Source organism: Triticum urartu, chromosome 7 (assembly GCF_003073215.2).
Source record: "Triticum urartu cultivar G1812 chromosome 7, Tu2.1, whole genome shotgun sequence".
Taxonomy (NCBI): Eukaryota; Viridiplantae; Streptophyta; class Magnoliopsida; order Poales; family Poaceae; genus Triticum; species Triticum urartu.
This window is the reverse complement of record NC_053028.1, coordinates 672,076,403-672,089,952: the sequence shown is the minus strand read 5'-3', so window position 1 is coordinate 672,089,952 and position 13,550 is coordinate 672,076,403.

Sequence of the window (13,550 nt, the reverse complement as noted above, 5' to 3'; positions counted from 1 at the left end):
CATCGTCCTTAGTGTACGGCCCTACATACGCTAGAACAACCACATACATCTTTTCTACTTCTAAATAAGCATGCACCTTTCTTGGATCGACCAGGGCAAGGACCAGAATGAGAACCAGATAAAAAATAGGGTTGTCTCCTTTATAATCTGCATTCAGGCTTACTGTTCTTTAAGTTTTTCCTTTTGTCGAAATTTGTCGATCAAGGGTGAGTTCGATCCTTTGTTTACAATTTAAGACAAACTACGGAACTATCTTACTTCTTTTTATGATAACAAATTTATCTTACTTGGTTGTTCACCAACAACACATGTGCAGATATGCTTTGAACAAACTCCATGTACGTGTGTTACTTGACTGCAGGTCGGAGGCTTTGAATAAAATTCCATGTTAACAACCATAACATGAGTAGTCCTTTTTCTAGGTATTCTAGAGAAAGTGTGTCCTCAAATGCTGCACAGTGAATTTTCTTTATCAAAGTACAAGTACTCAATAGCATGCATGTTGTTTTATCATTTTTCCATGTAGAATGAGCCGTATGCATAGTTTGATTAGCAAGGTCATGCCATGATTTATTGTTCTATCATTAGAGCACATATCAGCATGTTTTGATGCCTATACTAATTCTAGACTTCTAAGAAATTCTTACGTTAATCAGATTTTATGAACCATTAATCTGGTGGGACCAAATTATTACGGTGTAGATCGACTGATAAAATACTGGGAAAAAAATGATTTAAAAGCAGAAGGGAAAAGAACTCCTGTGTTAATCTATCTACTCACCCGGAAAAAAACTATCTACTACTCGGCTAACAGAACAATAGAAGAGAAAATAACTCCCTGTCAATCTATCTCGACTTTTTTTGCGAGGAGTAGATAGATTTTTTTTTGCAGGAAAAAATAATCTATCTAGATTTTTTTTTGCGAGGAGTAGATAGATTTCTTTTTCGCGAGAAAAAGGAATCTATCTACTCCTCGGCTAACAGAAAAATATGAATGCTAACTAACAACGTTGCAGAGTCTTGCGGGACCGGTTCTCCTGATTTTCTCGACCTATACACAGCGACATCCCGCAAAGACCATGATGCCGTCGCCGCCAGTGCCATCCATCAACGTACTATGGTGATTATAGGTGCGCCCGTACCTGGCCGCTGCTGCGCCATTGTGTAGGAAGAAGAGCCCCATCCATTGCAGCACAAGATACATCGCCGCCAAGAAGCTGCTTCAATCACAGACTATACAATGCCAGATTGATATCCATACAATAAACATCATCACTTTCATGGATGCACATGTGTACTTTATATACAGGTATATATCCAAGTAGTACTCAAGCCTATAATCAATACAGGGACTCTGCATACGAGCGCTTTGTGTTGTATGTTGCCAAAATCCATCAATCGATTTTAGCTAGCTACCTACTTTGTACATTAATGCATTGCTAATTGATTAATACAGATGGAGTTCGCTTTGTACAGGATTATGTCAAAGAGGAACAACTAACTTGCTTCATCATCGTCATGGTCGCCACAACGATCATTGTAAATTTTTAAGAGAAGTCGGATACAAAGCCTCTCATCCATGACTGAGGGAATGATTTTTTTCCTACTTAACATGTGTTTGGCATTATGGTGGATGATAATCAACTTAAGCAACAAAAATAAGATATTGATTAACAAACGGAAACCAAGTATATACCAAACACATGTTAAGTACTCTCTCTGTAAAGAAATATAAGTGCGCTTAGATCATTAAAATAGTGATCTAAATGCTCTTATAATTATTTACAGAGGGAGTAGACTCCAAGATTACTATGATCGTTACAAGTTGTTACAGCATTACAAGGAGTTACAACAACAGTTTTGTATAGTAATTTTACAAGGGGTTACAACTACTGTTTATTATATACCAAACACATGTTACGTAGACTGCAAATTATGTTAAAAAAAGTCATGACATTATGCCAAAGAACAATAAATTTTCATTCCATTAAATGACATTGAGAAATTAGAGTCTAGGATAAACAGTTGTTGCAACTCTTCTTTTTTTCATTTTTTATGTAGTGTAAACATAAATGGTTAGACATGTTATTTTGACGTCATGTTGCCACCAGCTTTACTAGACACCCATCGCGAGTAGTTAAAGTTCAGCCTTTATTTCTCTTTCTTTAAGAAGAAAAATATGGTCTTGCATATATGTATTTCCATTCTCATATCATGAAATATACGTATATAGCCACTCAGATATAATGGAAGAAAGGAGGGTATTCTCTAATTAATCTTGACAAGGGATTGAACAAACAATTTCTTCCTCTACATTGATGGGATAATTATTAAATGTGTAACAATGATCCATCTCTCAATGAAGTGTTAACGTTGGTAGAGTTTTATCGTTCGTTTTGTCTTAAGTGCATGCGGATATCGATTGTTGAAATATAATCCCTAAAAATACCAAATAATTATGTAACTCATATAGCTTCCATTGGTTTCGGAGTTTATCCTGGTAATACATATATTTGGTAAGAGTTCATGAATTTTTTACCTAGAGGAATCATTTTTATGCATTCTCACATTAAAATACTTATTTTTACATCTTAACATATTATAATGTCTTATTCTTGATTAACATGGTAATAACATTTTTTTTTATAAAATTATCTTTGAAGTAGCTACTACCAGTAGAATGGATAATACAAGTAACCCACTTAATTAATCAAAGGGTACATATAGCAATGGAATTTTAGATAACTAGCCCATGCGAAGGCACGGGTGGACGACTAGTAAAATAATTGGACACTTCCTGAGCCAGCTCCTGAGCCAATTCCTGGGCCTATTCCTAAACCAACTCCGAAGAAAAGAGGTGTTCTATTTCTGAATCCTGAAGATATGCAAGAGGCAAAGAAATCTATGAATGAAAAAGGTATAAAAGCTGAAGATGTTAAGAATTTACCTCCTATTTAAGAAATACATGGTCTTAATTTACCGCTTGTCTAAGAAACATATGATCTTAATCCATCACCTATTGAAGAAACTCATGGTCTTGATAACCCGACACATGTAGTAAAGGTAAATTCTCTTTATAGATTTGATGAAGGAGATATTCCTCAATATAAGTCTGCTAGACAATGCTTAGAAGAGTTTGATAATTTTATTGTCAAACAAGAGAACTTCAATGCTTATTTTGGTAGACAATTGAAATACATTTCCGGTATGCTTGAACAATTGGGTAATTACATGGCTGATGTTAGAGGTGAACTTAAACTTATTAGCAAACATGCCTATATGGTTACAACTCAAGTAGAAAAACTACTTAAAGCTCAAAATGATTTGCTCAATGAATTGACTAGTAAGTGAGGGAGTGCTGGATTAGGGGGTCTCCTGACAGCCGGACTATATCCTTTGGCTGGACTGTTGGACTATGAAGATACAAGATTGAATACTTTGTCTCGTGTCCAGATGGGACTCTACTTGGCGTGGAAGGCAAGCTAGGCAATACGGATATGTATATCTCCTCCTTTGTAACCGACCTTGTGTAACTCTAGCCCCCTCCGGTGTCTATATAAACCGGAGGGTTTTAGTCCGTAGGACAACATACAATCATACCATAGGCTAGCTTCTAGGGTATAGCCTCTCCGATCTCGTGGTAGATCAACTCTTGTAATACTCATATCATCAAGAATAAATCAAGCAGGACGTAGGGTTTTACCTCCATCAAGAGGGCCCGAACCTGGGTAAAACATCGTGTTCCCTGCCTCCTGTTCCCATCCGCCTTAGACGCACAGTTTGGGACTCCCTACTCGAGATCCGCCGGTTTTGACACCGACATTGGTGCTTTCATCGAGAGTTCCTCTGTGACGTCGCTGTAAGGAAGGATGTCTCATCTCGTTGTTAAAAACAACATTACCGCCGAGGGAGCTCTGGCTGTCGGCCAAACTCTCCGAAAAGGCAGTTTCGTCATGACTACATGTTCGGCTGCTGCACCGACGATGACTTCTTGGGTCATCAAAAACAGCCTCCACGTTGGCTCAGAATTCGCCGAGCAGATGGATCCAATGGAGCTCTCTTCCCTAAACAAACTCTTGGATCGCATCGCCGCCTTGGGAGTCGCTACGGACTATGATCGGATTGGTCTTAAACCCGATCAAAGGGAGATTAACTCTCCATTGGTCACCCATCACGTTGCGGTGGTGGAGGAACAATGCGGCAACTCTTCCTCTATATTGAGAACTAACTACGTCCGGATTCCTGAGCTCTCCGAGCCGGATACCCGCTTACGGGAGGACATCACCCAAGCCCTGAACCTAGAATCAGGCAGCGGGCCAGACTTATCGGGCAGCACTCCGGAACCCGAACTTCCAAGATTGGAAACTCCTCGGCCCCTGGGTCTCAGATCAGGTAGGGGTTCGGACTCAAATCTACCCACCCACCCAGACATAAACGATCTTTCCCACATCAGGCAAGAGCCCCATGAAACAGTACATCATTATTGGGCCAGATTCCTCCTTGTGATGAACAAGGTTAAGGACTGTCACGAGGAAGATGCAATCTCACTTTTCTGCAATAATTGCATGGACAAGGGAATCCTTAACGCCTTAAGTCGCCGTGACATATCACGCTTCGCTGACTTGGCGTCCATAGTACGAAAGTACTGTATGATGGAAAGCGCCTGGAAAACCGAAACGAAATTTTGGGATAATCCGGCTCCGAATATACACCCAGTCCGAAGTAAAAGGGTGCACTATCATAAGACACCCGAGATAGTTGCAAAGAAACAAAAACCCTCTATAGGGCATGGAACCGTATTGGAGGGATGGCTTAACGGACCCTGCAAAATTCATAGTACAGCGGATACAATACCAACGCACAGCCTTAGAGCATGTTGGATACTCCGGCAGGTGGCCAAAAGTGGTGAGGATCTTCTTATCCCAAACACCACAGAGCACCATCCCGTGGATAACAATACAGTGTTAACAGTCTTTGAGACCTTCGCGTCAAATAATAGGCGCAAGCAAACACTCTGCAGCATGGCCGAAATCTGCCACGTAGTAGCAATAAATCCATGGAGTGACACGGCTATTACCTTCAATGCCAGTGACGAACCTAAATTCCGAACAGCCCGAGCACCAACCGCACTGGTCTCAGTCCAATTGTGGACGGCTTTCGACTCACCAAAGTACTCATGGACGGCGGTAGCGGATTAAACCTCATCTTTGAGGAAACTCTTCAAAAAATGGAAATAGACTAGAACCGCATTGAGCAAAGTAGCACAACCTTCAGGGGAATCATACCCAGACGGGAGGCACGATGCCCTGGGAAAATCACACTAGATGTGGTATTTGGTACGCCAGAGAACTATAGGTCCGAAGAAATTACATTTCAAGTGGCCCCGTTCAGCAGTGTATACCATGCCCTTTTAGGACGTGGCGTTCACGATCTTCCAAGCCGTACCCCATTATGGGTACATGAAGCTCAAAATGCCTGGGCCCAATGGAATCATCACCCTCACCAGTGATCCGGACATAGCACTCCGCGCTGAAAACAAAACAACCGCACTGGCCCTCCAGGCATTATCCAAAACCCCGCCGTGGACGCCGCACTATGAGAGTTCCTGCGCGAGAATTGGGACATATTCGCCTGGCATCCCTCACACATGGCAGGAATCCCACGCAGGCTGGCCGAGCGTAGCCTCAATATCCTAAAGGGATTCAAGCCGGTCAAGCAAGCTCTTCGGCATTTCTCCGAACCTAAGAGACAGGCCATGGGAGAGGAACTAGCCAAGTTATTGGCGGCCGGATTCATCAGAGAAATAAAACACCTGGACTGGCTAGCAAACCTGGTGATGGTACCAAAGAAGGATAAATCCTGGCGCCTTTGTGTCGATTTCAAGGACCTTAATAAAGCTTGCCCAAAGGATCCCTTCCCCCTCCCCCACATCGATCAAATTATTGATGCTACCGCAGGACACGAGTCATTGTGTTTCCTCGACGCATACTCCGGTTACCACCAAATCAAGATGGCGGAGTCCGACCAAGCCGCAACGGCATTTATCACACCATACGGTCCCTTTTGTTTCAACACAATGCCTTTTGGGCTCAAAAACGCCGGCGCAACATATCAGCACATGATTCACACATGTCTGGAGAAACAAATCGGCAAAATAGTAGAGGCATACGTAGACGATGTGGTCATCAAAACCAAACACGTCGACTCTTTGATAGACGACTTGAGGCTCACATTCGACAACCTCCGAACATACGACATCAAGCTCAATCCGGGAAAATGCGTTTTCGGTGTACCAGCCGGAAATCTCCTGGGTTTCATTGTCTCGAGCAGAGGTATTGAAGCTAATCCGGCCAAAATCCAAGCTTTGTCACAGTTGGCTACCCCAACAGACCTCAAACAAATCCAGAAGTTAACTAGATGCGTGGCGGCTCTAAGCCGCTTTATCTCCCGCTTAGGAGAAAAGGCTTTACCCCTTTATCGCCTCCTTCGGCGCACCGAACACTTCGAGTGGACGGACGCTGCCACAGCCGGATTTGAAGAAATAAAGGCCATTTTGGCAACCAACCAATCCTGGCCGCGCCAAACATCGGCGAACCAATGCTATTGTACATTGCGGCAACTCATCAAGTTGTAAGTGCAGTGCTCGTCGTCGAATGAGAAGCTGACGGACATAAATTCCCTCTTGAAAAGCCGGTCTACTATGTATCCACTGTCCTCACTCCATGCAAATCATGGTACCCACATTATCAAAAGATATCCTATGCGGTATTCATGGCATCCCGAAAGCTGCGACACTACTTTCAAGAGTCTTCGATTACAGTAGCCTCGAAAGTGCCACTTAATGATACTATAAACAACCGCGATGCTATGGGCCGGATTGCTAAATGGGCCATTGAGCTCCTCCCGTTCGACATAACATACAAACCTCGACGAGCCATTAAGTCGTAAGTATTGTCCGACTTTGTCGCCGAATGGACGGAGGCCGAACTCCCTAAAGAGTACGTCGCATACTCCAATTGGATCATGCACTTCGATGGTTCTAAAATGCTGGTTCGTCTAGGGGCTGGCATCGTCCTGACGTCCCCAACCGGAGATACCGTTTAGTACGTGCTGCAAATATTGTATACAGACTCCAACAACGCAGCCGAATACGAAGCTCTGTTGCATGGTCTTTAGATGGCAGTCTCCATGCGCATTCAACACCTGGAGGTGCATGGAGATTCAAACCTTGCAATATCCCAAATAAATGGAGACTTTGACGCCAAGGATCCGAAAATGGCGGCCTACCGAAACGCCGTCCTAAAAATGTCAACTCGGTTTGAGGGGCTCGAATTTCATCATGTGGCTCAGGAAAACAATCAGGCGGCGGATATCCTCGCCCGCATCAACGCAAAACGCGATGCGGTCCCCCCAACATATTTCTGGAGAGGTTGTTCAAGCCATCCGTAGTATGGGAAGGGGACACCGGTAACAATAGTCCGGACCAGGCCAAAATGCCCGATACCGAACACTCTAACCCAATCGGAGGCTCCGCCACCGAAATAACACCTTCAGCCCACGTAATAATGGCCATCATAGCCCCGTGGACAGAACCATTCCTGGCCTACCTAACTCGGGAGGAACTTCTGGAGGACCAAAATGAGGCACGCTGCATAGTGCGGCGATCTAAGGCCTACAGGGTCCATGAGGGAGAATTGTATAAAAAAAGCACTACCAGAGTCCTTCAAAGGCAGAAATCCACGCCGGACTCAGCGGTCACCACGCCGCAGCCCGGGCTCTTGTAAGCAAGGCCTTCCATACAGGATTATATATATTGGCCAACGGCCCGGGTAGATGCACAGGACTTGGTCCAACGTTGCGCCGGTTGCCAGCTCTTTGCAAATCAAAGCCACATGCCACCCACTGCCCTCCAAACAATCCCCATTACGTGGCCCTTCGCAGTCTGGGGGCTTGACATGGTTGGACCCCTTAAAGGGGGAACCCACAAGAAAAAATACTTACTGGTCATGGTGGATTAATTCACCAAATGGATAGAGGCCAAACCTGTTAAAACAGCTGAATCCAGACCAGTGATAGACTTCATATCGGAGGTCGTACACCGTTATGGCGTCCCCCAAAGCATCATCACTGACAACGGCACGAACTTCACTGCCGATGAGGTAAAACTCTGGTGCAGCAAAATGGGCATCAAGCTCGATTATTCTTCAGTCTATCACCCACAAACCAACGACCAAGTTGAGCGAGCAAACGATCTTATAATGAGTGGCATTAAACCCAGATTAGTGTGTTCCCTAACGGAGTCTAACACGCACTAGGTAGAGGAGCTCGACTCCGTACTCTGGGGGCTGTGGACCACGCCGAATCGTAGTACCGGATATACACCCTTCTTTATGGTGTACGGCGCAGAGGCAGTCTTGCCCTGTGACATAATTCATGACTCACCTTGGGTGCGCATGTACGAAGAAAGAGAAGCCGAGCTCGATCGGCAGGACATTCTGGACACCCTGGAGGAGGAGCGCGACGTAGCAAAAGCCCGTTCCGCATTTTATCAGCAACAGGCTCATATGTACCAAAGCATAGAAGTACGGGCCAAAACTTATAACGTTGGCGAACTAGTTCTACACCTGCCGGATAAGAAAAAGAACAAGCTCGAGCCCAAATGGGAAGGTCCCTTCATTATTGACCAAGTTCTGACAGGTGGAGCGTACCGACTGCGGGATGCATCGACTAATCGACTCGAGCCGAACCCATGGAACGCGGCCAGGCTCCAAAGATTCTACGCCTAGCGCCGGACTCTATGTTCGTCCCCTTCCTCTGTCCATTTTTTGCATATACATTGTCTGTCTTGTTTTTCTTTGTTTCTTTCTTTTATTCTTTCTCTAGGCCTTCAAGGGCCAACTTGTGCCTCGCTTGCACATTATAGATGCGCTAGCCGCGCTCATCATACCTGGGGGCTTCTTTCACAGAAGCTTAATTATTTATCTGGGCCTCATGCCCCGCACATGTGTTATACTTTCGCAAGTACCTTTTTCACCATTATATGCATCGATATGACTTAAGTTTTGGCCAAGCTGTGTTGCCTGGCTCTTGTATTTATGCCCTACGTTCCCGTTAATTCGGCTAGGGTATAAGGGGAGCACCTCTGCGATTGTTACTGCCGGGTCAGCCGGATGTGTACCTCAGACTGGGTGAAGCCGAAAGCTAGCGTTCTTAAGGGAATATTCCTGCGTTTTTTATCGCAGTCCGGACATGCACTTTAGGGCATGCATACCCAGGGAAAGGAACCCTTAACGCAACTATTCTCCCTGGAAGATGTTTCTTACTACCCATGTAATATAACATAACTAGTTGGGCACTTGTCCGTTCAAGCACTAATGACCCCTACGCCTGGTATCCACGCATACCCCAGTTCTTATATAACTGAGCCGGTATTCGGATACACTCCGGACTATCGGGTCCCGAGGTTGAAGCGAAAAGGTCCGCCAAGACAAATGATCTACAATCCGGCTAGAAGGCATTATACATGTCACTTTAATTACATAGTCATGCAGACTAACTAAATTCCTCTTCTATACCATCCAATAGGTGGTCTAGCCTACAATGCTATTGGGAATACTTTGCGGCTAATTCTACTTGCCCATAAACTAAGCTAACGGGGACCTCTTTTCCGTCGGGTCCCACAGGTCCAACCTCGGCCATGTGATTTGGGTCAGCCTTGGTATACCGCGTCTTCACCATGGCCCAGGCTTCTCTGGCACCTTGTCGGCAGGACGATATCTTCCATAATCGGAAGCGCCGCCACGCTCCCTTGAGCTTCTCTGTAAGCTCTGCAACGCCCTCTGGCAGGAAGACGGATGGCCACAAGGCCTGAGCAACACCTTGCATCACCTGCCGAACTTGTTCGTGCAGATGTGAGAGCTCGGATAGAAGATCACCCGCAGACCCGGGCATTTCCTCCGCGGGACGACCCGTCAGCATACCTACAGACATAACGCTGTTAGTTGGCTTCTTCGCCGAACTCCTTCAAAAGGATTCGTTCAAGCACTTAATGAAAATGCCGCGCCGAAGCCGCTTATTCTCCTTTTCGGAGCCTGCAAGCTGGGCTCGAACGTCTTTTAGTTCCACGCTCAGCTTGATATTAGCGTCCTAGAGATTGTTTTTCTCCCGCCTAACCTCAGTCAGCATGCATTTGCCAGCCTCTAGCTGTCGCACGACATGCTGGTCCTCCGGATTTTCTCCGGATTCATCTGCAACATCTATTGTTAGATCTGCAGCCACGCCGCACACTATATTGTAACCATCATTCTTTAAAGTAAATGTTACCAGCGGGTGACTTTTTCGGTTCCTGCAATGCGGCAACAGCGGCCCGTAGTTGGGTCTTGCATTCCTCTAGCTCCTGTGACAGCCTAGTATTCTTCTCTGTAAGAACCTGCACAATAAAGATGATCCTTAAATCAGTTCTGCTAACTGTTTCAAGTCTCAAGGGCTACTGATACATATAAATTATGAGATTTACTTACCCATACATCCTTTACATACTGATCTGTGGCTCTGACTAGACCATCTTGAGCAGCTCGGAGGTACGCCTCTCCAGAATTGAAGGCATCAAATGCCTCTGGTGAGAAACAAGCGTCACGGAGTACGGCCCGGTGGCGCCTATGATTCATGGCGCTTTCCACTTCTGAGTTTGTAGCGGATAATCTATCCGCATCCTCTATAGGGGGATTATCCGGTGCCCGCCCTATATCGGCTTCCGCCTCTATGTCCGGTCCTGGCGCCCGACTGGTGGAAGCGTGATTAGTAACATCACCGGACATATTCCGGCGAGCGTTTTTTCTGTTAAAGAAACATGGGCATCATTACATTTCGAGAAAGACGACAACCACATAGCGGGGTTTTTGTTATACCTTTGCGCCAGCGTCTCCGTCCTGACCGCCTTCCTTTTTGGCCTGCCCGGCCTCGGTGCCTCTTGTTGGCGAGTTGCTGCGGGTTCGGCAGGGCGTCCCCCTGTAAAAACGCCATATGTATATGGTAGGTGAAGTGTCTAAAAGGGGATCCTAGTTTTTGGATTTGGGATTTTTTTGGTTTTCTTACGTGCGATGCAGGAAGCAGTCCAGGATAGTCGGCCGTAATGGCCACCATGGCATCATCACAGCTTAACTAATAGAACTTCCGGTCTATCAGCTCCACGAATATAACCGGATCTTCTTCAAGTCCGGAGTCGAGGGCCCGGTCAGGGTCCTCTGGTTGTGGAGAAGGGCTGCTGACCTCCTTTATGGCTTTTCGCAGTTCCTGCCGCAAAGTGGCAAGTGAATACTTATGACAAATAATGCGGGAAAAATGGGAGTAAGGAGATATAACTTACCCAGCTTGGAGGATTGTACATGGAGAATCCGTCCCGTAGCTTGATGCGGATGAACTCCTCTTCCTCTCCCTTGAACAATTCAGACAGAATTTTTGCTAAAGCGGCAGCATTGTCCGGACCCTTACGCCCGCAACGGGTGGCATCATCCGCCCCGTTAAAACATCACAAGGGGTGCCCACGATATTGAAGTGGTTGCACTCCCCGAATTATGCAAATCAACATAACTTCGATTACTATCAATCCTGATTAAACAGTGCTTTAATCTAGTTCATCAGGTAGAGGACTTCTCCATTGTCTTCCACCTAGGGGCTCCGTGGGCGCCAACTTCGGCGTTTCTTCAGAGGAGCATTGCTGAACTCAAGAAGACCCCACCGAACAGGGTCCGGAAGGGGAATGTCCTCCATATAAAACTATTCCGAAGGCCAGTCTTCGGACGACTTCTCCGGCGCACCGGACAAGTATCCGGTACCAGCGATGCGCCATATTTCGGCTCCGCCCACTTGATAAAGTGATCCCCTCTGTGTGCGAGGGATGAGGCAAAATAACCTTTTCCACAGCTCAAAGTGAGCCTCGCAGCCCAGGAACAACTCGCAGAGAGAAACATAGCCGGCGTTATGTAGAATGGAGGCAGGGGTGAAATTGTGTAATTGGAGGCCAGGAGCCCACGGAGGAACGGATGAATTGGAAATCCGAGTCCCCTCAATAGATAGGGGGCAAGGCATACCCGATCCCCCATAGAGGGGCTGGGGAAGCTCTCCGCTTGCTCCCCGCCATTGTAGGTGGTGAGCCCGGCTCGAACGGGCACCATATACCCCCGAGGGAGAAATCCCTTGTTCTGCAGTTCGACCAATCGACTGTGTGGGACTGAACACCTCTCCCAATCACCGGGCTTAGGGCTACGGGGGCGGGAGGAGGAGCTGCGGAGGTCGGCCATGCTGGAATGGATCTTTCTGAAACACGCTCTGATGGATTCTCGCTGGGAGGAGGATGGCATGGATCGGATATAAGAATCCTCATCCCTTTAATAGACAATTTATTTGTCTGGATAGGGGGGCGAATGTAAAAACGCCCTGGCGCCTCGTATTCATTCAACGCGTGGGAGATAGCCCTTATTGAGCACAGAAGCCAAGAGGTCCGAACATTTATGGGACCGGACACTGCTTTACGAACACTCTAAAATTGGGGAAGAACCCGCCTTGCAATGCCGAAGACAACTCTGCGCGCCAGACTCATCGTCATTGAAGCCTGGTTCAGGGGTTACTGAGGGAGTCCTGGATTAGGGGGTCTCCGGACAGCCGGACTATATCCTTTAGCCGGACTGTTGGACTATGAAGATATAAGATTGAAGACTTTGTCTCGTATCCGGATGGGACTCTACTTGGCATGGAAGGCAAGCTAGGCAATACGGATATGTATATCTCCTCCTATGTAACCGACCTTGTGTAACCCTAGCCCCCTCCGGTGTCTATATAAACCGGAGGGTTTTAGTCCGTAGGACAATATACAATCATACCATAGGCTAGATTCTAGGGTTTAGCCTCTTCGATCTCGTAGTAGATCAACTCTTGTAATACTCATATCATCAAGAATAAATCAAGCAGGACGTAGGGTTTTATCTCCATCAAGAGGGCCCGAACCTGGGTAAAACATCGTGTCCCCTGCCTCCCGTTACCATCTGCCTTAGACGCACAGTTCGGGACCCCCTACCCGAGATCCGCCGGTTTTGACACCGACCGTAAGAAAAATGATTATGCTGTTAGAGTGGCTACTAGAACTGGTAGAATGACTCAGGAACCTTTGTATTCTGAAGGCCACCCTAAGAGAATTGAACAAGATTCTCAGAGAAATAATATTGATGCACCTTGTCCTTCTAAAAAGAAGAAAAAGAAAAATGATAAGACTTTGCATGCTTCTAGTGAACCTATTGCTGAACCACCTGGGAATCCAAATGATATTTCTATTTTTGATGCTAAAACACAATCTGGTAATGAACATGAACCTAATGAAAATGTTAATGATAGTGTTCATGATGATGCTCAACCTAGTAATGATAATGATGTAGAAATTGAACTTGTTGTTGATCTTGATAGCCCACAATCAAAGAATCAACGTTATGATAAGCGAGACTTTGTTGCTAGGAAACATGGTAAAAAAGAGAACCATGGGTTCAGAAACGCATGCCTTT